Raw genomic sequence first — 26,509 nt, forward strand, 5'->3', positions numbered from 1 at the left:
GGGTGTAAACTGTATAGAGTATACTCGAAATGTGGACTATAAGAGTTCATGAATTATGACTCCCAAGTTCCAGTGATATGGTGATCACAACATCTTATCAACATCAACATATGAGGGCTGCCTAATCTGCATATCTATCAGACCTACAGCCAAATGTGAAGGGGTTGCAGAACCAGCATATATTCGCTAAACCTGTCAAGAGCCACACCTAAAAGCTTAGTTAATTTGCATGTAGCCAATCCAGCAAACAAATGAATGGCAGTGCCCTGAGGGGAACTGTGGTATGATAAAAATACTATGTATTATATATGATATTTATACTATAACATATAATATTATAGAATATATTTCATATGTGAAATAATATTCTATATATAATATACATGTAATATATCTCTAAATTATATATATTTATTATTTAAATATATTTTTATATAAATGTACATATAAATTTAAATATATCTATATATTTATTTATTCCTGGCATAGAGCTCCTAAAACCCTTGTATTTCCTGAGTGATAGGAATGTCTTTTATTATTCATAATAAGCTACTTTGACTTTACCTGAATTCAGGTTAATGCAGTGACTCAGTGTAGGGCCTCTAGATAATTTCAGGATGGGGACTGGTCACCAGAAAGATCAAATATGTGATTAGGAAATGGGACTTTTCCACTCCACCCACCTCCAGGAAGGGGAAGGGGCCCTGGTGATTGGATTATAAAAACTCTTACCCAGTGAGGTTCAGAGGACTTCCAAGTTGGTAAATACATCAAGGTGTGGCAGGGTGACAACCCTGGACAGGGCATGGAAGCTCTCATCTCACCCCCACCCCTGCCCCGCCCCGCCCCGCCCCATACCTTGCTCTATACATCTCTTCCATTTGGTTTATTTGATCCTTTAAAATAAACCTTAGTGAGTCATTCTAGCAAATTATTGAACTTGGGAGAGAGGAGTTGTGGGAACTCCTGAATTTGTAGTCAGCCCAGCAGAAGTATGGGTACCCCCAGGCACCCCATTTGCAACTGGCATCTCACGTAGGTTAATCTTATGGGACTAAGCCCTTCAACTTGTAGGATCTGACACTAACTCCAGGTAGATAGTGTCAGAATTGCATTAAATTGTTGGGCACCCGGTTGGCATTGGAGAATTTGTTGGTGGTGTGGAAAAAACTCCATAGGGACCAATTACAAAAAGAGAGTTCCCAACTGCAGAGTATAAGGACCCAGAGCTTTCTTACCCCCTTGCTCTATTTATCAGAAATATGCAAAAAAAGTTTGAAATAAAAGGCAAATCTCTGGCAGGAGGCTCTGCGTATTGCTGTGAAGAGCTTCAAATGAGATCTGATGCAGAATAACATTCTAGGCAGCCACCACTGTTGGTGAGAGAGCATCTGTACCAGCAAGTGCATCACCACAGGCATCCACCCGGAGCTTAAGGTACTGTGGTCTTTCTACTCTTGCTCAAAGAAATGTGTATGTGTGGTGTACGTATTCATAGAGACTTTTATCTGAATAGATGGAATAATTCTATATGGGGATCTTTTATGTTGAATAATCCTATAATAAATACAAATAATTTGGAAATGCTGCCCATCTTATCCTGGGTCCTCTGAAAAACAGAGCTTGATGCAAGGATTAAGATGCTAATACTTTATTTGGGAGGTGCAAGCCCAGGGTAGCAAGGGTGAAGAAAAGAGAAGTAAGGCTGGGAAAGGTGGAATAAAGCAGATTGTTAGGGGAATCTGAGCAAGCACCCAAGATTTGTACCCCCAGATGCTATTCTGTTTGGATTCCAAAGTTACTTTGAAGCCAGTGGAATTAGTGTAATACATTCATGGCAGATTGACACAGTTTCTCCATGTGTGAAATGAGAGCGCTTGCTGAGGATGACCTTTCCCCTATAGGCCTCCTTACTCCAGTTCTGACTGTTTCTTAGGGGGGAAAGGCCGCTGGTGGCCCAGCACAGCTCACTCACACCTCCATCTTCTGCTGCCTGTGACCACACCCCCGTGAGCCATTCTCAAGTCGTAGCCCAGCCAAGGCCCACATTCCCCAGTACCACCTATGGTGTACCAGGCACCCAGAAGTGAATCAGACCCTGTCTTTACTATTTGATTGCCAATAGTAATAATAATAATAGCCACCCGTATTGCCATCTTTTATTGTAGCACCAGCTTTGTGTCTGGCATATAAACATAAACACACACACACACACACACACACACACACACACATGCATCTTGTTTAATTCTGACCACAACCTTGAAGACATGCATCACTTTTCCATTTTACAGATGGAGAAACAGGGGCTCAGATGTGTTCTGGACCTTGCCCAAGAACACCAGGGTGTTAAGAGGGCCCTGGGTTAGACTCAAAACACTATGGTTTGAATTTCTATGAGGAGGTCAATCGAAGAACGTGCTAGGAGTGATGCCCATTGTTCCTTAATCGTCAGGTTTTCTCAATATGCTATAGTTTATAGCCAATGCACCACAATGCACTCCAGGCTAAGGTATCTGGGTGGCTTCCTGCCTGTATTTGTGCGTGCATGTGAGGGCTCACCTGGAACAGTGAGGCCCCCTTGCCCCTCCTCAGTGCAGCATAGCCCGAGAGCTCATGGGCTGAGCCTGGGCCCCCATGATGGGGCATCACCTGGACAGAGCTGTGGGGTCCTCTCATCCTTTGCCCTCACTGTGCGGCCCTCCTCCCTGGTGAGATGTGCCCTCCAGCAGCCGCCCCCTGGGGCATATGGCCACTCCTGAGAAATTAAACCATAACACCCTCGTCTGAGGCTGGTGTGGTGTGAAAAGTGCCCCTTCCAAATTCTCATCATCAGGAAGTAGAGGCCTGGGACCCCATGGTCATTCTCCTTAAAGGAACAAGCAACCATTCTTGATAAGTGGAAATATTTTTTTAAGCCAAGAAGCTGCTGCTCTAAATTTGCTAAAACTGAGTCAATATTTGGCTTCAATCCCCAGGTCAAATGTCAGTATAGAGAAAACTTTTACAGTTGTGGGTGCTCCACAGATCAATGAATGCAACCAAATATATGTTGTTCAGATGGGCGGTGAATTGGATGTTTGAAAATGTTATCTTTCACTTGCTTAGAAGCAAAAGACACATTTTTATAAAGTCTTTACAAAAAGAGGAAAGTGGCACAATGCAAATATAAGAGACATGCAGATCACTGATGGTAAATATTCCATAACAGGCTGTATTTTTGCTGTTGTTGAACAAGTTTCTGCCCAGTTGCAATGCCCTGTGAAGCTTCCCCCAAGGTGGTGGAGATTGCTCTCTGAAGAGGGAGGGTTTGCGAGTCCCCCTGGCCTCTCTTTGGCCCAGGATCCCCAGGTATCTCTTGACTTGAGGACTGAAGTTCCTGAGGGAGGACCCCGTAGGGCCATTCCTCTCTCACTTGGATGACACGTACAGTCAGAGCTGGCTTCATGGGTCTGAGACCAGGACAGCCCACAGGGCCCTGCACTCAGGACACCTAGCTTGGTTAAATGCACTGAGATTGATCGGCATCTTGAAATTTTTCATAATTTTATCTTTGAATTTGTGTCTCGTAAGGGAAGTCCAGGGGGGTAATGGAGCCAGTGCCAGGGGCTTGGGGCTTCCTGCTTCACAGCACTGTCCTAACTCCTGCTACCTTCCTGCCTCTTTAGAACGCGTTCTTATCCTCTGGTACACCTGGCCTCACCTGGCCTTCTCCTCCTCTCTACCCTGCAACCACTGGCCACCTTTCTCTGGTCAGGCAGCAATATGGTGCATTCTGTGGGGTGGCTTGGCCAGGACGAGCCTCTTTCCCATTCCCATATGGGTGCCTCGCATAGCCTGGCTTGAAGGTTGGGACGTGGGTGGGGCCTGTGGGAAGGCAACATGCCTGACTGGACTTCCTGGAGCACGTGCCTGGTGGCTGATATGAGGGACAACCTGGTAGTCGGTGGATCCAATACGTGTGTGCCACGTCTTGGGACTTGCCTACCCCACCGCCCACCTGTGAGGGTCTGCACTTGTCCTGTGCGTATCCCCATGCTGGAAGGAGTGTGACATTAAATTAAAAAAAAGAGCATTAGGATGGGTTGAGAGAGAAATCGCAGAAAGAAGGGAAAAAGCGTTAGCTTGTTCCCTGCTTTTCGAACAAGGGACCCTGTGATTTTTTCATTTTGCACTGAGCCTGGCGAATAACGTAGCTAATCCTGTATGCAGTGTTGTGCTGGAGCCAGCTCTCACCGGCTCCCAGCTCCGTGTTCAGTGATGTCATGTTGGAAGCTTGAAAGCGGCCTGGTGATAATATTAACAAGACAGAAATCAGGCAAATGCTGCAAACCAGGACCTTTTTTCTTAGAGCTGGTTGTTAAACATTTACCAGCACACCACTGCACACAGCACTCAATCATGTTGGAAACGTCTTACTCTTGTTATTATTATTGGCTAAACTGGGCAGGCCCAGACTTCTAGGGGGACAATACAGAGCCAGGGAAGGAAGGCTAGGGAAGAAAACAACTTACTAAGTGTCCAGGCACTGACCCAAACCATTTCACCACCATTTCAGGTATGAAGAAACAAGCTCAGAGAGGTAATGGACTCACCCAAGACCACACAGCAGAACAGCTACTGAGTTCAAATTTGGGCCCGTGGTCCTAGATCTTAGGAGAGGCTCTTTAGAGCCACCTGTCCCCTGTCCCTTGCACAGTGCCTAGCACAGGGTTATGAACTTCAAGACTAAACTGGGATGAGGGGCTCAGGAGGATAAGGCAGGAGGGGTGAGGGGGAAGGACCCAGAAGTCCCAACCCTACACTTTTGTCCTCTTTCAGGATCCTCATGGCCTGAGGCAGAGGCCTAGACGAATGGGCGGCAGGACAGAATGTTCTGGCAGCCACCGACTAGATCAGAGGCACAAATATTTGCTAAGCCCAGGGGCCTCCCAGACATGCTGGCAGGGTTCAGGGAAGCAAGTGTATGGAGCCTCTTCCTGTGGAGCCAGGGAATCCAGGAGAAGGAGAAGCCCCTCAGAGAGTCCTCCCTGACCCCATTTGCTTTGTCACTTTTGTATACAAGTCCCTCACACCCTCAAGTATGTAAAGTCCAATCACAAAGCACCTTCTCAGCCGTGAGCTGAATAGGGAGGTGACCCCCATTTTATAGATGAGGAAACTGAGGCCCACAGAGGGAAGAGAACACGCCCAAGGGCTGGGAAATGGGAGAGCCTGAAGTGGAGGCAGGATGGTAAAGCTTACCCCCAACACCGACATTCTCGATCCTGCATCTGGTCTGCTGCCCAGCCCTACTCAAGAACTGCCCTTGAACTTCACTGGCCTGGACTATTACTTGCTAGTCCCCGACTGACCCCCAGACCCTCCTCTCTGGCCAGACCTCCCATACCCTCGCTTCTTACAGCTCCCGAGGGCTGCTCTCTCCCCAGGGGAACCTCCCCTGTCTTCTTACTTCCCAGCTCAGGGAGCACTTCCTATCTCACACCCTCCTCAAATCTTGACCCTCCTGCCTTACCTAGCTCGGACCCAGCCTCCAGTCCAGGAAGCCCTCCTGGACTGCTCCTGCTCACAGGGCTCATGCCCTCTCAGGAGTGGGAGCATGAGGGGTCTGGGTCCTTCTCAGGAGTGGGAGTAAAACAGGGGTTTGAGGCCTAGTTGCAGTTCTGGCACCAGCTCACTGGGTGTTGTGGGGCTACCCTGTTCTCTCTGAGCCTCAGCTGCCTTATCTGGACTCAGCTTGCCTGCCTCACCAGGGAACTGAGAGTATGGGTGGGAAAACCTTGGCAGTGAGCACAGGTCACAGCTGCTGGAGTTCTTGTTGGCATCAGCAGTACCCCAACCTTGGGCTCCATCCAGACCCACTGTCATCCAGCCACACACTGTCTCGACTTCTGCCTCTCCTCTGGGGGTGGGAGGCCTGAGTCTGGCCTGAGAGCTCAGCTGGGCTGGGTGCTGGGCACACAGGCACTCCACTGGCCCTAGCGAGCCAGGCCTGGGAATGGGGCTGGGAGGGGCTGCAGCTAGAGAGGTTGGAGGCCACCTTGAGTCCCAGCCCCTAGGCAGTTCTGCCCTTCAGTCCTCCAGGGTGTTAGCAACTTTTCCCAATCAAGAGCAAACTCTATCTCCATGGCAGCAAAATTAGGAAGGGCGCCCGAGAAATACTGGAGGTTTTTTTCCCCCCGGAGGCCGACTTTTGGAAGGCCCAAAGAAGCGCTCGCCACAATGCCTAGAATCAGACTGTCATGGCGATGCATCGTATGGAAGAAGCCTGCTCCCCATCGTAGAGATGAGGAGACTTGACACCTAGAGAGATGCGGGGACTTGCTACCACTGTAGGGGAGACGCTAGTACGTTCAGGTAGACGGGCCATCTTCTTGAAGTTGTTGAAGTTGTGGGCAGAGCAAGCTCCCGCTTTTTACTTAGTTTTAATGCTATTCTGAGTTGCTTTGGGGGCTCAGGCCCTTTCAGAGTCACCCCTTTGGCACCGCCACTGCGTCGGGTCTTCAAACGTCTAAGACAGAAAGAAGACCAAAGACCTGTATCTCAGTTCCGAGGCTCCGGACCCTCGGAATCCCAAGGAGGAGGGAGCCTCGCTCGCCCAGCAAGGGGTATGGGGGCTCCGCGGGGCGGGGCACGCCGGGGGCGGGGCCGAGGCAGCTATGGCTCCACCCCCGGTAAACTCCGGACTCGGGTAAACAAGCCTAGGCGACGCCTGGGGCTGCGCCTACAAGCCGGGCGCCGAGTTACATCACGGTTCCCGGGAGCTTCCCGCCCCGGCCGCCAGGTCCCCGCGGCCCTCGCTTGCCCGCCGCCTGTGTCCGAGGAGCAGTGGGCCGGCGAGGAGCCTCCCTCCCCGGGCCCCCCCAGGCCAGGAAGGCCTCCAGGTTTTCTCCGGAGGCCCCTGGGACTTCGTTGACACCGGTTCAGCTAGAGGGAAGGAACTACGCCGTGGCAGCACAAGAACTGCTCCCCAGTTTCCCCACCTGTGAAACCAGGGGGCTGCGTTAGGGTTCTGTGCCTCCCAGCTGGGGGAAGAAGAGGTGCGCCCTGAGCCCAGGGCGAGGGGCCGCCCCCGACCGAGCTGGCTGTGGCTTGGAGCCGGGCTTTCTACTTTAGCGGTGTAGTGGGTGCTCGCAAAGCCAGGTGTCCCAGAACGCAGACCCTCCCCTCCAAGGGGTCTGGGGGACCACTCAGCCGCGCAGAGCAAGGATGACTCTGTAGTATCCTAGCATCTCCCTCTCCCGACTTGCTGCGGGACACCGACCCTCTGGGTAACAGGAAGACCTGCCCGCCACCCTCACAGCGGGTTTGTGCCAGCGCTTTGGAAAAGGTATTGGGTTGCACAACCAGTGGGGGAGATTGCCGCTCAATATCGACAGCTTGCACCTCGGAGCCTGATCCGAGCAGCAGGCTGCCTGAGGAGGCTGTGGGCCCCCGCCCCTGGGACACTCAAGCAGAGCGTGGGCCAGAACAGGTCACGGAGGCAGCAGAAGGGATGCTTGCCCGATCTCTAGGAGCTGCCCGGTCCCGGCACCCAGCGATTTGGTGATTCTGCACCTGCGCTGTCCAATAAGGTAAACACTAGACACTTGTGCCCGTTGAACACTTGTAGTGTAGTTTGGGGACTCACTTGGAACCCCAGAGTTGGCATGAAGGTCATTTTAAGCTGAAGATATTTGAGATTCAGCAGATGCAGAAAAAAGCCTCCTGGGAGCTTCTCTTATCTGACGAAAAGCAGCAACTTCTGGGAAAACGAAGCTACCATAAATCCCCTCTCCAGGGGAGTTTCACGGCCCTGAAGAAGACGAGAGACCTTTCACACTTGTATAGACAAATATTATCACAAACTTTCTTATGTTGGTTCTCCTAAAAACCCATTTATCATTCCTAAAGAAATCTATTTTTTTCCCCCATAGAAGCTATTATTTCCCCCCGTTTTCCGTAAGTTAGGTTTTAAACCTTTAACTTTAATCATTTAATGAGCCAGTTACTTCCTTTGTTGGCTCCTGTGTGCATATGAAATACACTTTTTTCTCCTGTTAATCTGTCCTTTGTCCGTTTAATTCTCTGGCCTCTGCAGCTGAACCTGGGAGGGTAGAGGAAGATTTTTTCCCTCCCGTGCAGTGGCTAGTTGGCATGAATATGTGCAAGAACTGTGAAATCCTGTGGGTACTTTAAAGATTTAGCTTGAAGTAAAAGAACGTAAAATATGTCATTAAGAACTTCATATACTGATTACATATGAAACAATATTTTGGATAAACTGGGTTAAATTAAATATATTAAAATTTAATTTCACCTGTTTTCTTCTTTTTTTCGTGTCCACTGGAAAACTTTTAAAAAACATATGGCTGGTATTATATTTCTATTGGATAGAACTACTAAATGTCAGATGACCTTGTGTCTTGGGTTTACTTTTACCAGGCAACATCAACACGGCTTCATTAACTGAATGCTGTGTCAGGTCCTGAGCGGCTCAGGCGGGTTGGGTGGAGTAGGGGGCTGCCACGGAGGCACTGTGCCAGTTCTCGACAAGTTGCCAAGCACCTCTTGGCTCCCAGCTCAGCCTGGCTGGGTCCTCCTGCAGTCCTGCCTCCCCTCCTCCACAGGACACTCAGGCCAGCAGAACGCTGGGCAGAGGATTCTGGAGCCTGACAGGCCTCTGGGAACTCAGGGAAGGAGCTCCGCACAGGCCAAGGGTTCAGAAGACAGTGTGGCCAGTGGCCAGAAACCATGGCTGGCCCTTGAGAGCTGTTCCCATAGCCAGGACCACAGAGGAGCCTTTCAGCTGCCCAGTCCCAGGCTTCACTGCACAGCAGCACCTCCTGGCCATCTCTTAGTGGCAGCAAAGCCCTCTACAAGCCCTGCCAGCACCACCTGGCAGTGATGGCACAGGCTCCCCAGCTCTCTCCTCTGCCACCTCCCATTCCCCAGGCTCTGCTTGATTAAAAGATGTTCCTGATAATCACAGGGCTGCAGGCTGAAGTCTGGGAAAGAAAGATATCCCAGACTCACACACATACACACACACACACAAAACCCCACGCAACTTCTGCAGCTGGTATTTCTGATTAACAGTCCACACCTGGTAATTTGAGGGCTGTCCTAGTTGATATGACCCAGGTTTAACCCACGCAGCTGATACGAATGTGACAGCTTTACGGGCCCGGTAAGGCTAACCAGACCTGTACATAGTTAAACAACCTTATCTAACATTCCTTTATCTTCTCCTGTATAAACTTGCTCATAATAACAATAGCTAACAGTGTTTCATGCTTATTGTGTGCCAGGCACTGTGCTAGTAGCTTACACAAATTAATTCACGTAATTTGAATTCAATTAGATTTCAGGCACAACAACAACGTTTGCTCTGACGTAAGTGCTATTATTATCCGTTGTTCACGGGTGAGGAAATCGAGGCACAGAGATGTTAAATCACCTTGCTCAAGGTCACACAGCTAGAAAGGGACGAAACTTGGATTGAAACCAGGTAGTCTGGCTTTAGTGTTTGTGCTGCAAGTCACTTTATTACACAGCTTCTCCCAGGATACTGGAGGACTCTATTGTGTTTTGTTTTCCTTGACTGGTTCCTTTGCTAACCAGTTTATGATAAACCTGTAACACGTGCTCACCATCTAAAACCTGTCTGAGATTGGCTTTCACAGATTAAAAATGATGAGGTAGAAAAGTGACCAAACTCATGGGGAAGAAGAAAAACAATGCCCGAGGAATAAATCTTCCTATCATTCTTTGTCCATTTCTCTACGTGGGTGGGCAAGAAAGCGCTGTCTGAGAACGGGTGTAGCTTGTTAAAAGAGACACTGCAGCGGAAGGTTGTGAGGCCTGGGCTGATAGGTGCCCTTAGTTTAGCAAGCTGCCTGGGCGGGCTCAGAAATGGGGAGACATAGCTGGTTTGCTGGGGTGGGGTGCTAAATTGCTAGGAATGAGGATGGGAGAACAAGCATTTCAGACGGGGGTTAGGGGGGAATCCCTGGAAGATGTCAGCAAGCTGTGACCTGAGTCGGGAGCAGCTGATGGGTTTGAAGACAAGATGGCCACCGTTTCATTGTCTGACCTGCTTAGCTGTGACGTTGCTCCTCTGCATCGTCCCGACCTTTGGTCAAAACCTAACACCAACGCTGCTTTGCGCCGGTCAGTGCTGAGGGGCTAAGGGCTGGAGAGGGGGTGGGGGTCCAGCATGGGGAGGAGTGGGCTGGAGGCCATGGGCGCAGGGCAAGCTGCTGGGTGGGAAGTCTGCCTGGAGAAACAGAAGCCACTCTGCCAGCCTCAGAGTTACTGGAGGGTCACTGGGTCCCTGCCAGTTGCAGGCTGGGCAATGCACAAGGGTGTCCAGCCCCTGAAATCCAGCACATGCTCTGCTCCCCCGTCAGGCGCCCTGGCACAGGGCTCTGTCTGCCCCGAGTGGTGCCTTTTCCCAGTCCAGGTGGGCTGGCAGCAGCCCTGTGTGGAGCCTCTGCTGAAAGCTAAAGACTTGAGGCCCCTCGGACAGTAGCCGCCTGGGTCCTGCGCATAGTACAGGCCCTGGACTGCTGCTAGATCGTCCTGAGTCAGAGAAAGACCCGTAGGGCCTCATCCTGACTTCAGACTCAGCCTCCTGCCTCTTTCTGGGGCCACCCTAGGCCAACCTCCTCTGGGCGGCCTGCCTCTGCAAATGCGTCCAGGCTGTGGGACCTCAAAGACACAGAGATGGGGCCCACGATGGGAGTCCCGAGTGATACGCTATGAGCAATAGAGCATCTGAGTTTGCTCATCAGCGTTTGGTTTGGTTTGGTTTGGTTTTGAAGAAGATAGAGCAGACTCAAAGGTTTGTTTATTTATCCGTTCATTCTTGTTGTTTATAATGAATCTGTACACCAGACACATTGATTTTCTAATTTAGTCTCACAACATACCATTAGGTGTTTTTATTCTTAAATTACAGATGAGGAAACTGAGAGGCAAAGAATAGCTGCGACCCAGCCCCTGTCTAGATGGTACAGGTCTTCCCGTTTGGTAGGGGTGGGGTGGTGGCAGCCTGGGCTTCAAGTGGGAGAGGGTGAGCCAGTGAGGGCTGTGCTAGTGCTTTTCGTTTGCTTCCACGATGAAAAAGGAAGAAAGGCGTATGAGCCCCATCTCAGAGATGAGAAAACTTGCCAACCTTGTCCAGTGACTAGCCTGAGGTCACAAAGCTCGGCTGGGGGGCAGCCAGGATGCAAACTTGCCTTTGCTAGTCTGGTGGAGGAACTCAAGCAGTGAGTTCAGGGACAGGGGCTGGGGATGGGGGAGGGTGGGGGGCGGAGGTGGGGGAGCAAAACCAGAGTCGGGGGCAGTGGGTGATTGAACATCCTCCCCCCAACACCTCTTTATTCTGGACCAGAAAGGAGAGGCCAGGGGGGCTTTTAGGGCCCTGGGTGACTACTGGGTCCTGTGGGCACACACACAGGGCACGCATACCCTGGCATAACAGGCCTGGCAGAGTGCAGGACACAAAGAACAAGGGGGGAATTCCCTGGCAGTCCAGTAGGATTCCGCGCTTCCACTGCAGGGGGCACGGGTTCGGTCCCTGGTCGGGGAACTAAGATGCTAAGATCCTGCATGCCATGCAGCACAGCCAAAAAAAACCAAGGAGTGAGCCAACGAATGAATGAATGAATGGGGGAAAGAATGAACGAAAAGCCATGTTCCGAGGTGTGTCTGTCTGTGAGGGGCTGTGCTCCTGTGTGGTTGCAACATCTTTTCCTCCTGGTCCTCTGAGCTCCTTCCTGTGAGTCCGGCCTGGCTGGGAGAGCTCCATTCCAGGCGCAGTGGCAGGAGCACAGGGCTGGGAGTGAGGAACCACAGCTTGGGGTCTGCTTCTGGATCTGCTGCTTCCTGGCAGTGAGAGCCTGAGCAGGTCACTTCACCCGGGCTTCTGCCTTTGCACGACTGGCCTACTAACCCGCAGCTCGGGAGACTTCCGTCCACTACAGTCTGCTAAGCTTCATGAACTGTGAGGCTCTGGACTGATGTCCTCATTACGAGAAGAGTCAATAGTCCTGGCCAGAGTCCACAGGCAGCCAGGTGGACAGGAGATTGGACAGGAAATGGGGACGGGTAGAGGAGGGAATGCGTCCAGCTGAATGAGGGCTGGGGAGGGGGGCAGTGGACACCCCGGTGCAGGCCTGTACTGGGACAGGGGGCTCTCTTGGTTGTCCCAGGCCAGTCCCCCACATGCACATGCACCTCCGGCTGCACAGCCCAGCTCGGTCCACTCCACCCGTCGGGTTCACCTCCAGGAAGCACTGAGCATTGCTGAGCCCCAGCTCACGCTGGGTTCCTCACATTCACAACCTCACTTAGTCTGCCTGATTGTCCCACGAGGTGGGTGACAATTATCCTAATAATATACCTGCAGAAGCTGTGCTACAGGGAGATGAAGTGACCTGCCTAAGGCAACATAGCTAAGAAGCAGCAGAGGCAGGATTTGAGCTGAGGACAGGGCACCCATCTCCCCCCAGCCTCTCCAGCCCAGAGTGTGGGGCCCCTGCCCTCCAGTCCCGTGGCCCCGGAAGCACATTCTCAAGCTCAGGGAGGGCTCTCATTCTGCCCTGTGAGACCTGTCTCGACTTGTCACGGGGTGGGGAGGCCAGCATCCTGGTAGAAGCCTATCAGGTCACGGTGACAGTCCTGGATCCCCAGGGACTGGCTCCCAGCCACAGCCCTGGGGGGTGATTAGCACTCTACCCGCACTGACGGAGTCAGCCAATCAGGGAGCCCCTCAAAGTCCACAGGGGTGCTTGGGACCGAAGGGGCTGCAGGAGTGGATGAGAGGTGGCCCTGGTTCTGGGCAGACCCTGACTGAGAAGTAAAGAAGACTGATCATGGCTGTGGTCACGTGGGCCTCAGGGAGAGGCCCAGGCCTTTCACGTCCAAGCCAGATCCACTTCCTGGGTTCACCAGCTTCCCCTGCTGCTTCCCTCAGCACCCCCTTCCCAGCTGAGAAGTACAGTCTCCACAGTTGCCCCTAAATGACTTCACAAACGCTTTGCCCTCAAGGCTTTATGATGCCCCTTCTGGGGACAGACAGGGACCATGGTCACAGGCAGGGCTCAGGCTGACCAGAGCCTGATACTTCTGCCCCCCACCGTCAGCACCCGTGGTGTGGGTCACAGGACGCCCCCGTGGACTTGAGTTTGACACTCAGAAGATCATTGTGGGCAAGGAGGACCAGGCCAGAGGCAGCAGGTGCCCCTCATTGCCCACTGGAGGCAAGGAGCCATGGTTTCCAAGTCCCTTTCCCTTAATTGAACAAACCCACCTCAAGGCCTTTCACCCTATTAGGATAGGGTCCTACTGTGTTTCCTGGTTGCTGCCTCAGAACTGGGATAGGAATGGGGATAGAACTGGAACTGGGAGCCAGGATTGGGTGAAGCTGGGCCGGGAGCTGGAGGCTTGAAAGCAGGAGATGTTACTGGAGGGACTTGCCTGCCCGCTCCCCTCCAGCATGGAGCCTCTGGGGGGAGAAGGGACTGGGGAGGCAGTTTTGTCTTTCTGGCCTTTCCGCCATGACTCACAGAACTTCTCCTTTCTAGAGAAGGGAAAGCGGACCTCGGCTTTCTCAGGGTCCCAAGGCCTTCTCAGGAACTGGCCTGAGAAAGGAGGGGGAACACAGGCTCCCGGAGTGCTTACTGCCTGCCAGGCCCAATCAAGTGCCTGAGAACACTGGCCGCTTGAGCCTCACCATGAACTTGGGGCAGGATCAGCATCCCACAGTCAAGGACCGTGTAGCTCAGAGAGGTGAAGAGCCCTGCCTGAGGTCCCACAGCCATGAGTGGCAAGTTGGGATTTGGGACTGGGTTAAGTGGCTGGTGGCATATTTTCACCAGAGCATCTTTAATAAGGTAATGCTTATCCCAGGGAAGGAGACACTTACAGGGACTTCTGGCACCAGAACAGTGAGGCAGCAATGGGATTTTTCTGGACTGAACCAGAGGAGACTCACTGCAGGGGCAGACCCTGCCCTGGCCAAGTGTCCTCCCCGGCTGCACCCTGTTTGCCCTTGCAGCTGCTAGGGCTCCAGTCTCGTGGCTGACCACAGACTGATGTCAGCCCCAGGTCGCCCCGACCTGTGGGTTTTGGCTTGGGGTGGGGCTGACTTCCCGCCTGTCTGGGTCTCCTGCGCCGTTCACACTGGTTGCTCACCTGGGCCTGACATGCCCTCCCTCACACCCTCCCCCAAGCCTGAGCCGTACCTTGGGGGCACCCGCAGCCCTGTCAAGGCCTCTCTCCCTGGGCCAGTGTTTCTCTGACTCTGGGGAGGGAGACAAAAGCTGGCTTCCTGTGATGCTCACCTCCTGCCCCACAGCCTGGGTGCCGCTGCCACCTGCCTCTCACCTCCGTAGCACTGCTGCTCCGCCCCACACCCCACATCTCGTAATTCTCCCCGGAACCTGGGGGCTGTTACTATGACTGTCCCTCTGTTAAAGATGTGGAGGGCTTCCCTGGTGGCGCAGAGGTTAAGAATCTGCCTGCCAATGCAGGGGACACGGGTTCGAGCCCTGGTCCGGGAAGATCCCACATGCTGCGGAGCAACGAAGCCTGTGCGCCACAACTACTGAGCCTGCGCTCTAGAGCCCGCGAGCCACAGCTACTGAAGCCCATGCGCCCTAGAGCCTGCGTACTGCAACTATGGAAGCCCGCGCGCCCAGAGCCCGTGCTCAGCAACAAAGGAAGTCACCGCAATGAGAAGCCCATGCACCGCAACGAAGAGTAGCCCCCGCTCACCGCAACTAGAGAAAAGCCCATGTGCAGCAACGAAGACCCAACACAGCCAAAAAAAAAAAGATGAGGAAATTGAGGTCAGTCAGGGGACATCTTGGCCTGCCCCTCACGCCAGAGCCCCTGCGCTGTGCTGTGGCCTCACACACTCTGACAACCTCTCACATCTCTCCACTTCCTTTTGTCTCTTGCAGGAGGCCCTCTCTGACCCCACCAGCCACAGGCCATCCCACCCCCCCCACCCCAACCTCAGCTCCCTCATCTGACCCCAACCGGTTTTGCCTCCTTCCTTTGGGGACTTGGCTGTCCTCTCACGCTTCCCCTGCCTGTCACCCTGATATCCCTGGCAGCCAGGGGTCCCTGAGTAAGCAGAGTTGGTGAGGAGGTAGGTGTGTGGGGGTGCTGAGAAGTGTCCCAGCGATTGTGGGGAGAAGGCTTGTCCTGGGAGGGGCTCCTCTGCCTCCCAGGCCCCTACTCCAATCCCAGAGGGGTTCTTCAGTTGGCTCCGCTGCCCTGTGCTGGGAATGCCACGTCAGTGAATGCTGGGGCCACCTGTGGGTGCAGGGAGACCGACAGGGGCCTTGCAGCCTGGCCCCTGGGCCTGCATGAACTTGCCCCAGCCCTGGGCCCTGAGGTCATGGAGACCTCCTCAAACCCCTTCCCAGGGGAGCTGTTCAAAGGCAGACAGGCCGATGAGGTGCTAATTACTGAGCTAATTGGAGCGGAGTCAGCTACAGATGGCCTGATGGTAGGGGTTGCACGAGGGGAGGGGGCTGCCCGCAGAGGGTGAGGAAGGAGGCCCGGGTTCAGAGCGGGCTGTGTTTGCTCAGGAATTGTTGATTTACCAGCACTGGCCAGCTGTCCTGCAACGTCCTGGTCTCCTCCACACCTCAGCCCTGGCCCTGGCTCTCTTGCCACCAGAAGACTTGTGTTCTGAGGCCACACTTGTTGGAAGGGTTCACTGAGCCCTGGGGGTCAGAGCGCTGTGCTCCAGGGGAGACTGGAGGAGGAGGGAGGACACCCCTGTTCTGGGGTGGCAGCTGTGGGGCTGGGGGCCCTTGAGGCTGCCTGTGAGAACAGCAGTGACATCACTGAGCTGGGTCATCCTGGCAGGGCCTGGGCTCATGCCATGCCAGCCCTGGCTCTTTCTGGACCTCGGCTTGGGCTCTGTCCCTCAAGAACAGGCCTGTGTGGCCTCCCGAGGGGGCTGGAGAGCCCAGGGAGATGGATCTGTGTTCTGTGATGATGGAGGCTCAGAGATGGGGGATGAGATTGACCTCCAGACAGAGGGCAGGCGAGTTAGTGTGGCCACCTTGATGCAACCAGAAAGGATTCCCCTCTTCACAGCCCACCTTTCTGGCACAGTCATTCTCAGCACCCTGGAGCAAGGGGGTCTTTGGTTGCCTAGGGCCAGACCCCAGGCCTCAGCAGGGCAGTATGTGACTGTCACTCACATCGGCCTAGGTGTTTCAGCCTACCTGCCATTGGCTCCCGTGGCTCCTGACCCACTCTGCTTGGTGGGCTTGGTGGGCTGTTCCCCCACCAAGCATACCCTCTCTGCTCCTTTCTGCCTAGTTAAGTCCTCCCCACTCTGCAGGCTCTGGTTCCATCTGCATCCCAGACTGCTCTGTGACCTTCTGCTTGATCTGCAGCCCCGGCCCCTCCACACCCCTCAGGGGGCCCAGGACCCCCAGACCAGGAAATCAGGAGACAAAGCTGGGAGGCTAAACACCTCCCCCAGGTGAATGCCTGCCCCCACTCTCCTTCCTCTCAGGGTCCTCTCAGAACTCAATGAGATAATGGGTATGAACAGTCATTGGTAGTAATAGAGGTTTAATAACATGATGATAATTGTCCCAATTTTCTGAGTCCCTACTTCTGAGCCAGGCATTGTGCTAGGTACTTTCCTTGAATATCTTCTCACAGCAACACTCTGGGGCTGGAGTTTCTATTATCTCCACTTGTCAATGAGGAATTGGAGGCTCAGAGAGGCCAAGCAACCCATCCAAAGTTACACAGCAACTAAGTGACAATCTGGGGACTCTCGAGTCCCTCCCCTCACAATGGGAGGGGGGTTGTTATTATTTTTTTGCCAACCTGTTTCCTTCCCCCTTTCCCCTCCCTCCCTGCCTGTTATCCTCTGCCTGGTGAGTTTGCATCATTACTAGGGCTCAGGGGTCCAATTAGGGGACCTCCCCAAAGGAGCTGACTGAGGCAATCCTTGCCCCAAGGGGGCCTCCCTGAGCCAAAAAAATTTTTTTTTAATTTATTTATTTATTTTTGGCTGCATTGAGTCTTCGTTGCGGTGCGCAGGCTTCTCGTTGCGGTGGCTTCTCTTGTTGCGGAGCACAGGCTCTAGGCACGTGGGCTTCGGTAGTTGTGGCACGCAGGCTCAGTAATTGTGGCTCACGGGCTCTAGAGCGCAGGCTCAGTAGTTGTGGCACATGGGCTTAGTTGCTCTGCGGCATGTGGGATCTTCCTGGACCAGGGGAGCCAAAGTTTTAATTAGCATTTTACAGGCTAAACACTGCCTAATGAGACAGGGGTTACCATCCCATTCTACAGACGAGGCAACCCAAGGCTCAGACAGGCAATCAGCATGTCCAAGGTCACACAACCACTGAGAGGCAGAGCAGGATTTAGACCCAAAGCCCAAGGCCTGTAACCTGGGAAATCATTCCCCTCATGGACCCCACCTCAGGCCACAGAGTGTTGGTCAGTAAGGCCATAGGGCTGCACCCCCAGTCCCTAAAGAGGGAAAAGTGCCCCTCTCTGCTCCCACTCAGCCTCCCCTCAACCTCCCAGAAACCTGAAGGCTCTGAGTGTGGGTGTATGTGTGGAAGACCCTGGAGACCTCTTTCGTGGGGCAGGGCTATGGGTCTAAGCTGAGAAAATGATAAGGAGTTTCCGAGGTTACAGATCTGAGGCACCACCCCCATCCCGCCCAGGCACATGAGGCCTCCTGACCATGACCCGAGCTGGCCTGACTGCAAGCCTCCCCAGTCAGCAGCAGCAGCTGTGCCAGCCCAAAGCCAGAGCCGAGCCCTCGGATGCAGTTGCCTGGTAACCAGCCCTAAGTGATGGAAACCCCAGGGGGCCACTAACGTGGGGGCAGCACTAACCACCTGGCCCAAACCCCACTGCCCCAGCCGGCCTTAGGAAGGCTTCAATGGGCAGTCTACCCGGCCTGCCCATGGTAGGACAGGAGGGTGCTCCGGCACTGGGGGACGGGGCCCAGGCAGGGCCAGGAGGAGCTGGGTTGGCAGCCTCCCAAGACCTTTGAACTGGGGAGCTGGGGGAAGGTAATTCCCTATGGAGGCCAAAGCCTGACCAAAGCGCGGTAAGCACTGGGCAGGAGTCAGGGTTGTGGGTACAGCTTGCCCAGGCCCAAACCACCATCCTGGAAACAGCTGGGCTGCTCTGCCCAGGGCACAGAGGCCCGGGGGAGGGGATCCCCAGAGAATGGCCCTGGATGGGGAAGGAAAGGAGGTGATTAGGGAGGCTGGCAGGAGTCCAGGCTCAGGATGGGGGGAGCAGCCTCCTGCGACACCGAGGGGGAAATGCATCAGCCTCTCCCCTTCTCTCAGGGTCTCCCCCTCCCTGGGCCTCAGTTTTCCTATGTTGGCCGGCAGGCTGCCGCTGGCCTCGGGTTTGCGGTCTTGGGTCCTGAGAGGCTGAGAGGGGAAATGCAGGGGCTTCAGGGAAGATTTTGGCAGCAGAGGCTCCTCTTAGGCTCTCACCTCTGGGCCCGGGGAGGTTTTTCTGCCTTTCTTCCCTTTCAGATGTGCACAGTCCCCCTTTGCCATGAACCCTTCACTCCACAACCACGGCCTGACTTAGCCTTGTGCTGGGCACTGGAGTCCCAGTGCTCAGGCAGACCCAGGCTAGTATGGGAGCCAGGCTTGCAACTAGGTAATGGGGATAAGTTCATGGCTAGCATGGAGATAAGTTCAGAATGCTATGAGGCCTCAGAAGAGGTGACCAGACTGAGCCTGGAGCTCTGGAAGGCTTCTTGGAGGAAGGGGTCTGAGCTGAGCCTTGAAGACCAACAGGAGTTAGCAAAGAAAGAGCTGGACAGGCAGCCAAAGCTCAGGGAGAGCATATTCCAAAGCATGGAGGTGTGACCCGGCTTTGGCTCTGGGGGCTGCAGTGGCAGGCCGGTTGGGGAGGGTCAGTCAGGAGGCAGGCAGAAGCCAGAGTAGGAAACTGGATCCTGAAGGCACTGGGGAGCCATGGGAGACTCCAAGCTGGGGGCAGGGAGGATGACAGGGTCAGATGTGGGCATTAGAAAGACCTCTTTGGAGTCAGGAAGGGAATGTTTCCCACTGCTTCCAGCACCTAGCCAGACCCCCTACCCCACCCCACCTGCCAGTGGCTGGGCTCTATCATAGCCAGAATGGGGGACCCTCCCCTGACTCAAGGCCCAGTACCCTATCCCTCAGGCCTCTATCAGGCCACAGCAGCCCCATCCCCACACAAGCAAACATCACACTGGAGTGTCACGGTCTATTTTTTATCCATCTCTCTCACTGGCCAGGGAAACAGCACCAGGGTCCCACTCACTGCCAGCATAAAGCCTGTGGGTCCTCAGGAGTTGGTGGAAGGAAGGAAGGGAAGGACAGTCAATCCACCCTGGCTGTTAATTAATCAGAGCGTCCTCCCTCTCCTGCAGTAAGGTCCCCAAATTATTGTGTGCGGGCTTTTCTTCTAGCCAGAAGGCAGGCATGGTCTTCAGAGTGGCCTAGTGAAGTCTTCTCCCTTTCTTGGTCTTTGGGATCCCCCTCTGAGAGACTGATTTCCTCTGGAGGTGGGGTCGGGCTCCTCCAGAGTTTGCAGGGGGAGGGTCCCCACTCCCTGCTCACCCAGGAGGAGTAGCAGGTTCCCCCCGCCCCCAACCTGGCCCTCCCTGCAGAAGGAAACCCTGGTTTTCCAGCACATCTCTGGGAAGTGGCTCACCACACGCTGATGAACCTGCCCCACCCCAGGTCCTATCTAATCCAGACCCCCTGAGATGCCCTGAGCCCAGGCTGACAGCCCCTGGTTCAGGGGACCCCTCAGGCTCTGCTGGCTTGAGTGGCAGAGGCTTCCTGACCACCCTTCTCTCTGAAGGGTTTGGGGTCACAGAGTCCTGGGCAGGGGGGAGAGTCCCAGCTCCTCCATTTCTTGGCTATGTGGGCAAGCCGCTTCCCCCTCCACCTCTAGAGCTACCACGGGTTGAGGACTTACTATAAAAAACAAGCTGTGAACTCCTTGGATCTCCATGAGCCCTGTGACATTTTCTAATCATGCCCATTTGACTGATGAGCAAACTGAGAGGTTACGGGGTTTGTCTAAGGTGACTCAGCTCAGTAGGTCACACCTCAGTTCACTTGTTTTTCACACCCCTGCCTCATATGTTTGTTGTGAGAATTAAATGAGATCATGTCTATCAAGCGATGGACGGCAGGGCCACGTTCAAGGCGGAGCTCCTCGCCTTCTTGCCTTGCCCACCCACCAGCACTGAGATGTTCCTCTGCTGGGCAGGAGGAGGGAAGGGATGAGGAAGTAGAGAGGACAGAGAGTGCCATAACAGCAATCCGGGGGCCTCCCTGAAGGAGGCAATGTCTATAGCCAGGTCTGAAAGGATTGGGGAGAGCATTGCTGTGTGTCTTGGGAAAAGGCACCACACTTCTCTGTTTCTCTGCCTGTAGGGTGGCTACCAGCACCACATCTCCCTCCCCTGGGGTGAGAAGGAGCTCCTCTGAGGAAAGAAATTTGTAAGTAGCAGGGGTGGCCTCATTAGAGAGAATGGCATTGTTATTAATAGCCATGTGTAGGTAACAAGGTTCAGGAAGCTGACCTCTTACCTCGCCTTCCCAGGGAGCCAGGAGGAGTAATCAGTGTCTGTCTGGGGTGGGGTGGAGGGGGAGAATCTGCCTGTGGAGCCTGTGGAGCCCTGGCGTGTGTGTTGGAGGGGGGGTGGTGAGTGTGAAACCTCCCTTCCAGCCTTCTCTATGCCACTGTTCTTTGTTAACACCAGCCAGGAAGCCCACATAAGGGCAGACTCTTCCCTTCTCTGTTTTTGCTCACACTGTTTCTTCCAGCCACAATACCATTCCTCCTCTCCAAGACCACAGCCTAATAAACACACAGTGCGGGGCAAGGAGGGGGGGGTTCCCAAGGCAGCCACCTTGTACTGATTACCTTCTTTTATCCAACAAAGGCTTGATAGGCACCTCTCCCAGGCTCTGCACATGACCTTGGGATAGAGAAGAAGAGGGCAAGGTCATGCCTTCAGGAGCTCATAGTCAGCTGATACTCTACAAACTTTTTATGGTTTACAAGCAATTTCCCACACTGATTTTGTTCATTCAACACTCACTGCAGTCTGTGAGGCAGGTTTCATGGTCCCTGTTTTGCAAGTAAGGAAACTGAGTCTCAGAAAGTTACAAAGTGGCTCCCAAGTCCCCTGCCCTGTGATATCTCTTTTGTAGTCCAAGGTGTCTAAGTGATGCCTAAAAGGAATGGAAAAGACAATGATTAAGTGAAGATACTTTGTGAAGTGGTCTCTGAATTAAGACAAGACTCAGTGGGGCCGCAGAATCTTTTTTTTTTTAAATAAATAAATTTATTTATTTGACTGCGTTGGGTCTTTGTTGCTGCATGCGGGCTTTCTCTAGTTGCAGCGAGTGGGGGCTACTCTTCGTTGCAGTGCGTGGGGATCTCCTTGCAGTGCCTTCTTTTGTTGCAGAGCACGGGCTCTAGGCATGCAGGCTTCAGGAGTTGTGGCACGTGGGCTCAGTAGTCGTGGCTCACGGGCTCTAGAGCACAGGCTCAGTAGTTGTGGCACACGGGCTTAGTTGCTCTGCGACATGTGGGATCTTCCAGGCCCAGGGCTCGAACCTGTGTCCCTGAATTGGCAGGCGGATTCTTAACCACTGTGCCACCAGGGAAGTCCTGGGCTGAAGATTCTTAATTGGCCCCCTTGGGGTCTTGTCAGGCTCATCCTGGCCGGGGTGGGCTCCGTTCAGGCTCAGAGAGATTGAAGGGAACACCCAGCCCGCTGAGCATACAACCCGAGAGTTCTGAGACTAGACCCTAAGAGCTGAGAACACTGCCCTCCACCCAACCCCTAATTACAGGGCAGAGGCGGGGGAATGGGTGTCGTGGAGGGGAGGCCAGGTTGGTGAAGAGCAAAAGTGGGGAAGAACAGCCTGTGAGCTGAGGCTTGGCCATGACTCCTTGTCAGCACACAGATGCACTTTCCTGATCCCAGACTGCTGTGTGACTTCGGGAAAGCCCCAACCTTCTCTGAGTCTCTGCTTGCCAGCTCTCTCTGAACTCTATTTCTAAGAACCCTCCAGCTCTCGGTTAAGTGACACCCTCTCTGCTGCCCCCAGGTGACCTTCACTTCCTCTTCCTCCCTGCAGTGCCCAGCCCCTGCTGCTCTAGCTGCTTCCTTACTCTTGGAACCTGTGGCCTTACGCTTGCTCTGCCCTTTGACTCAGGCAGGCCTGACCTTTGGGATCTGAGCAAGTGGCCTGGGTGGTTTTGCCCCATGAACTTGCTCTGACCTTTGGCATGTTCACCTGTTCCCTCCCTCCACTGCACACACCTGTCCCCAGTCCTTGGGAAGCCCAGGAAATGTGAGGGACCAGGTTTTTCAGAGAAGGTAGCAGCACCAAGGGGCTTCTCATCCAACATCAGATGGCCCAGAGAGGGCAAATAGAGAAAGCCCTTCCACCACTCCAGCCCCTCTCTTGGTAACAGGCCATTCCTGGCTGGGGATGCTCCACCCCATCCCACCTCCCAGGCTACACGTGCTCAGGCTTGAGGGAGATTTGTCCTAAAGGTTCAGAGGCCACTTAACAAACCTCCCAGCATCCTCATTCCTGGCTCACCCCAGAGATGGGGAAATCACCCCTTCCTCAGACAGGTATGGTGCCCTAACAGGAATTGATATACATTTGTTTGGAATTTGCCCTCACTGGCTGCACCGAGGTGAGGGGACAGACTAAGGAGCCCTTCTCCAGCCTCCTAATGCAACTGTACTAGCCCAAGAGAGCCAGATATTTTATTTTATTTTTTATTTTTTTGCGGTACGCGGGCCTCTCACTGTTGTGGCCTCTCCCGTTGCGGAGCACAGGCTCCGGACGCGCAGGCTCGGCGGCCATGGCTCACGGGCCCACCCGCTCCGCGGCATGTGGGATCCTCCCGGACGGGCACGCGGGGGCACGAACCCGCGTCCCCTGCATCTGCAGGCGGACTCTCAACCACTGCGCCACCAGGGAAGCCCTTTATTTTATATTTTTGAGAGCCAGATATTTTAATACAAACTCTTCTAAGCCTTACGACACAACCACTATGATATAATCCCAGTTTTACTAAAATAAGGAAACTAAAGATCATGAGGTCAAGTGGCGGGCGCAAGGCCGCATAGCTAGAAAGTGACAATGAATGAATGATCTAACGGAGTGACTGAATGAAGGCGTGGGATGGGCGCGCCAGGCGATGGTTCGCAGAGTGCGGTGGGTACAGACCGTGCACAGCGCCCGCGGCCCGGCCCCCAGAGGTCTGGCAGAGGCAGGCCTTTCGCACCCCGGGGCTCAGGGGAGCGCAAGCTCCCAGAGGCGCGGCCGGGCTCTGCCCCAACCGCGCGGGCCGCCCCGCCCCCGCTCCGCCCCCAGCCCGCCCCGCCTGGGACCGCAGACGGCGCCCGGCGGCGGCGCGAAAGGCAGCGAGGAGGGTGGCTCCGGGCTCGGTGCTCACCGCGACTTCCCGTGCAGGGCCCGGCAGGACAAGGACCCGCGGCCTCGGCGGCGCTGGAGGATGCGGCCGCGGCCCCGGGCAGCAGCAGCGGGAACCCCGGTGCCCTGCAGGTAGGAGCTCGCCCACTCGGCGGGCGCGGAAACTTGGGCCGAGTTTGCGGGCGGCGCGTGGGGAAGGGGCGGGTGGCGCTGCCCCAGGGCGCCCCTGCCGGCCGGCCCGGGGATGGAGCGCGCTGGGCCTGGGCTGAGGTGGCTTGGCTCCTGGCTGCCGCGGACCCCCGGCTGGCGGGCTGCGGGGCAGGGGTCGCGCCGCTGCCCCAACTTTCCCCGGACTTCGAGGCCCCCGGGGCCTGGTAGCTCTCTGGAGCCCCGGCGGGGCCCCGGCACCCGATCCTCCGGCCTGGGGCTGGCGAAGAGGAGCTCAGGCCGAGCCCTCGGGCCTCCCGCGGGGCCTGGCTCACGTGGACTGCCCGGGCGGAGATGAGGGGGCGGCGGGGGGCTGGCCTGGGGGGCGTCTGGCACTGAGGCGCCGCGGGGCCCTGGACGCGCCCTACTGGGACGGGACGGCTCTGCGGTTTCCTCGCTACGGCTTGACTCACCCTCTGGCCGCAGCCCAGGCTGGCGGGATCGCCCCGAGGCGGTGGCTGCCCGGACTCTGCTGCCGGGCCGCCCCCTGCCCCCGCCCTCCCGCCAGTCTTTGGGTGTCGGTCCGTGGGGCTGGGTGCGCGGGGGCCCGAACGAGGGGAGAACGCAGTTCTGGAGGGGCGTGTGTGCAGATATGGGCCAGGCACGTACTTGCAGGCACGGGTTTGCATGGGTGGCGGCGGCCTGTGTATCGGCCTGCTGGGGTGCACGTGCGCCCCAGCGCCGCAGGTCAGGGCATGGGGACACCCGGAAGCCGCCGGGGTCGGGTGTGGCGGCAGCCCCAAAGCTAGGTCGACTGAGGGCCCCAGGCACCGGAGTTATGGGCCAAGCAGGTAGGGGAAAGGGGGTGGAGCGGATCCCGCGACCCTTCCCCCACCACGGGAGCCTGGGCTGCCCCTAGATGCGGTTGTAGCGTGGGCAGGGCCCAGAGCCTCAGCTGGGGGAGGTGTGAGAACACGGGAAGGGGAGCCGATTCAGCCCTCTCAGAGAGTCCAAGCGCTGGCCACAGCTGGGCAGGATCGCTCTCTTCTTCCTGGTCTTGCCCAGCGTCCATCCGGAGACCCCTTAGGCGTTGGAAGAGGGAATTGAGCCACGGAGCTGTTTGCTCCCCCTGCTGCGTAGGGCAGGGATGGCACAGCGGTGCTGGGCTCTTCTGGGTGCTGCTCGAGGTTGGTCCTCCCAGCCCAGCTGCAACCTCAGCCAGCAAGCAGCTCGGTGGCCCAAAGGGTGATGTGACCCTGCCCCCTGGGGTCCCGCCCTTCTCCGAACAATTGCTTGCCTCTTGCTGCGTGTGTGGGGGGGAAGGAGGCACCTACATGTTGGCTACCGTTTAGAGTGGAGTGTGTAAAATATTGGGCTCTCCCCATCTCCTAAGAGCCGGAGGTAATGTTACCCCCATACCCTTCATAGTCCTCTGCCGGCTCCCTGGAGCCCCCATCTCTCCCCCAAAGACTCTTGGGGGTCCCAAGTGGCCTCACCTTTATTGGGCTAAGTCCCAGGGGAGTGTCTCAGGAAGTCTCCAGGGTCAAGGGCATGCAATGGGCAGAGCCTAGGAGAGAAGGGCTCTTGGGGCCGGGGGTGGGTATGGAGAAGGCCCCAAGGAGTGTGTGGGGGAGGTGAGACTAGAGCCAGCACTTATTAACCCAGAGCCCCCCAAGGGCAGGGGGGCTCAGCACTCCCCAAACCATACAACCCCTTCTTGCAAAGTTGCTGTGCAGCAGGGTGGGGGCTTTCCGCTTGGGGTGCAGGGCCCTGTCACAGGGCGCTGCTGTCGGTATTGTTGCTCTGGTGCTCCTTCCTGTCTTCTCGGAGCACCCACTTCTCCAGGCTGGCCAGAGGTGTTGGATTCTGGCCCGGAGATGAGATAGCTTTCCTTCTGAGTTGTGTCTGGCTTCCTTGGTGCACTTAGGCTGGGATGAGAGTAGGCATTGGCCCCCATATTACCCTCGGCTTTTTCTGTCCCCAGAATGTGCTGGTCTAACTCTGAGTATGTGGGTGTCGTTGGCCACCAGCCGGAAGGGAGAAGACTGAGAGGGGGGGCTGATCTTGGCTTGGTGATAGAAACTTGTGACACCTGTCCCATGGCCTAATGATAGCAAGATTGAGCTGATTCATCCTTTCTAAGCCACCTGAGGGTTTCGGGGAACAGGGCACTGGGGGAGGTAGAAGCAGGTCAATGTGGTCCTAGTAGACTGGCCTCAGATGACCCCCTCCTGTGCCATTGGGTGCCTGCTGCCTTGAGGAAAGCCACACTTGACCTCTCTGAGCCTATAGGTCCCAGTCCTTGCTTGGCCTTGCTTGAGGACCTTAGTCTTTCTCTGGTACTCAGTTTTTCCATCAATACAATGGGGGTCGTTGCCAACTAGCACGTTGTGACCCCTGGAAGCTCCTTCCCTGCATATTCACATCCTCTGGCCTCCCCACCTGCTCCATGGTCCTGTGCTGCCCCCATGTTCTTGGAATAGCTGCAGTTTGGGGGCTGGGATGGGCACAGGTTCTCCTCCCCTCGCCTTTTGGGAGCTTCCTGTTGGCGCCACAGCACCATCTGCTGGACAGCCTTTGCTCTCCTCCTAGGGGTGGGCCTGGGGTGGGGCTTATACAAAGGGTTGTGCTGGGGTACTGCCCCCTAAAACTAAGCCCAGTATCTGTCCTCCTGGGCCGAGGGACCCGGGTTCCAGGCCTGGCTCTGCTATTTTCGATGAGACTGGCAGGTCAGAAAGTGAGATCTAGAGTATCACAGGAAATCTGAATTTGTAGACAGTGCCTGATTCCACATCTTGGCTGCTGTAGGCATCTAGAGATCACTGTGGCATCTTGGAATAAGAACTTGTAGTGAGAGGTAGGAAGCCTGCCTCTCCTCC

At 55.2% G+C, this 26,509-nt stretch overlaps 1 protein-coding gene and 1 long non-coding RNA gene across 9 annotated transcripts in view; one reads left to right on the top strand and one right to left on the bottom strand.

Annotated features, from left to right (window-relative positions):
* Positions 1–26,509, top strand: part of C2H15orf39 (chromosome 2 C15orf39 homolog) — a 95,222-nt gene that overhangs the window by 62,033 nt on the left and 6,680 nt on the right. For 3 of the 7 annotated variants that reach the window (XM_033852002.2, XM_033852004.2, XM_033852003.2), the window contains exon 1: positions 23,484–23,615. The gene's annotated coding sequence lies outside the window, so the exon portion shown is untranslated. Of the gene's footprint in view, positions 1–1,302; positions 1,438–23,483; positions 23,616–26,266; positions 26,488–26,509 lie in introns of those variants that run through there. The other 4 variants (XM_073801262.1, XM_073801259.1, XM_073801260.1 and 1 more) reach the window with 3 other exon arrangements.
* LOC117311126 (uncharacterized) lies at positions 16,536–24,221 on the bottom strand. 2 transcript variants are annotated; one of them, XR_004525262.2, is made up of 4 exons: positions 24,104–24,221; positions 21,119–21,251; positions 20,941–20,995; positions 16,536–17,236 (listed from the first exon to the last, which is right to left on the bottom strand). It is a non-coding gene; the product is annotated as an uncharacterized lncRNA (long non-coding RNA). The 2 variants fall into 2 exon arrangements; XR_012330228.1 differs by lacking the exon at positions 24,104–24,221 and adding an exon at positions 23,506–23,644.

Source organism: Tursiops truncatus, chromosome 2 (genome assembly GCF_011762595.2).
Source record: "Tursiops truncatus isolate mTurTru1 chromosome 2, mTurTru1.mat.Y, whole genome shotgun sequence".
Taxonomy (NCBI): Eukaryota; Metazoa; Chordata; class Mammalia; order Artiodactyla; family Delphinidae; genus Tursiops; species Tursiops truncatus.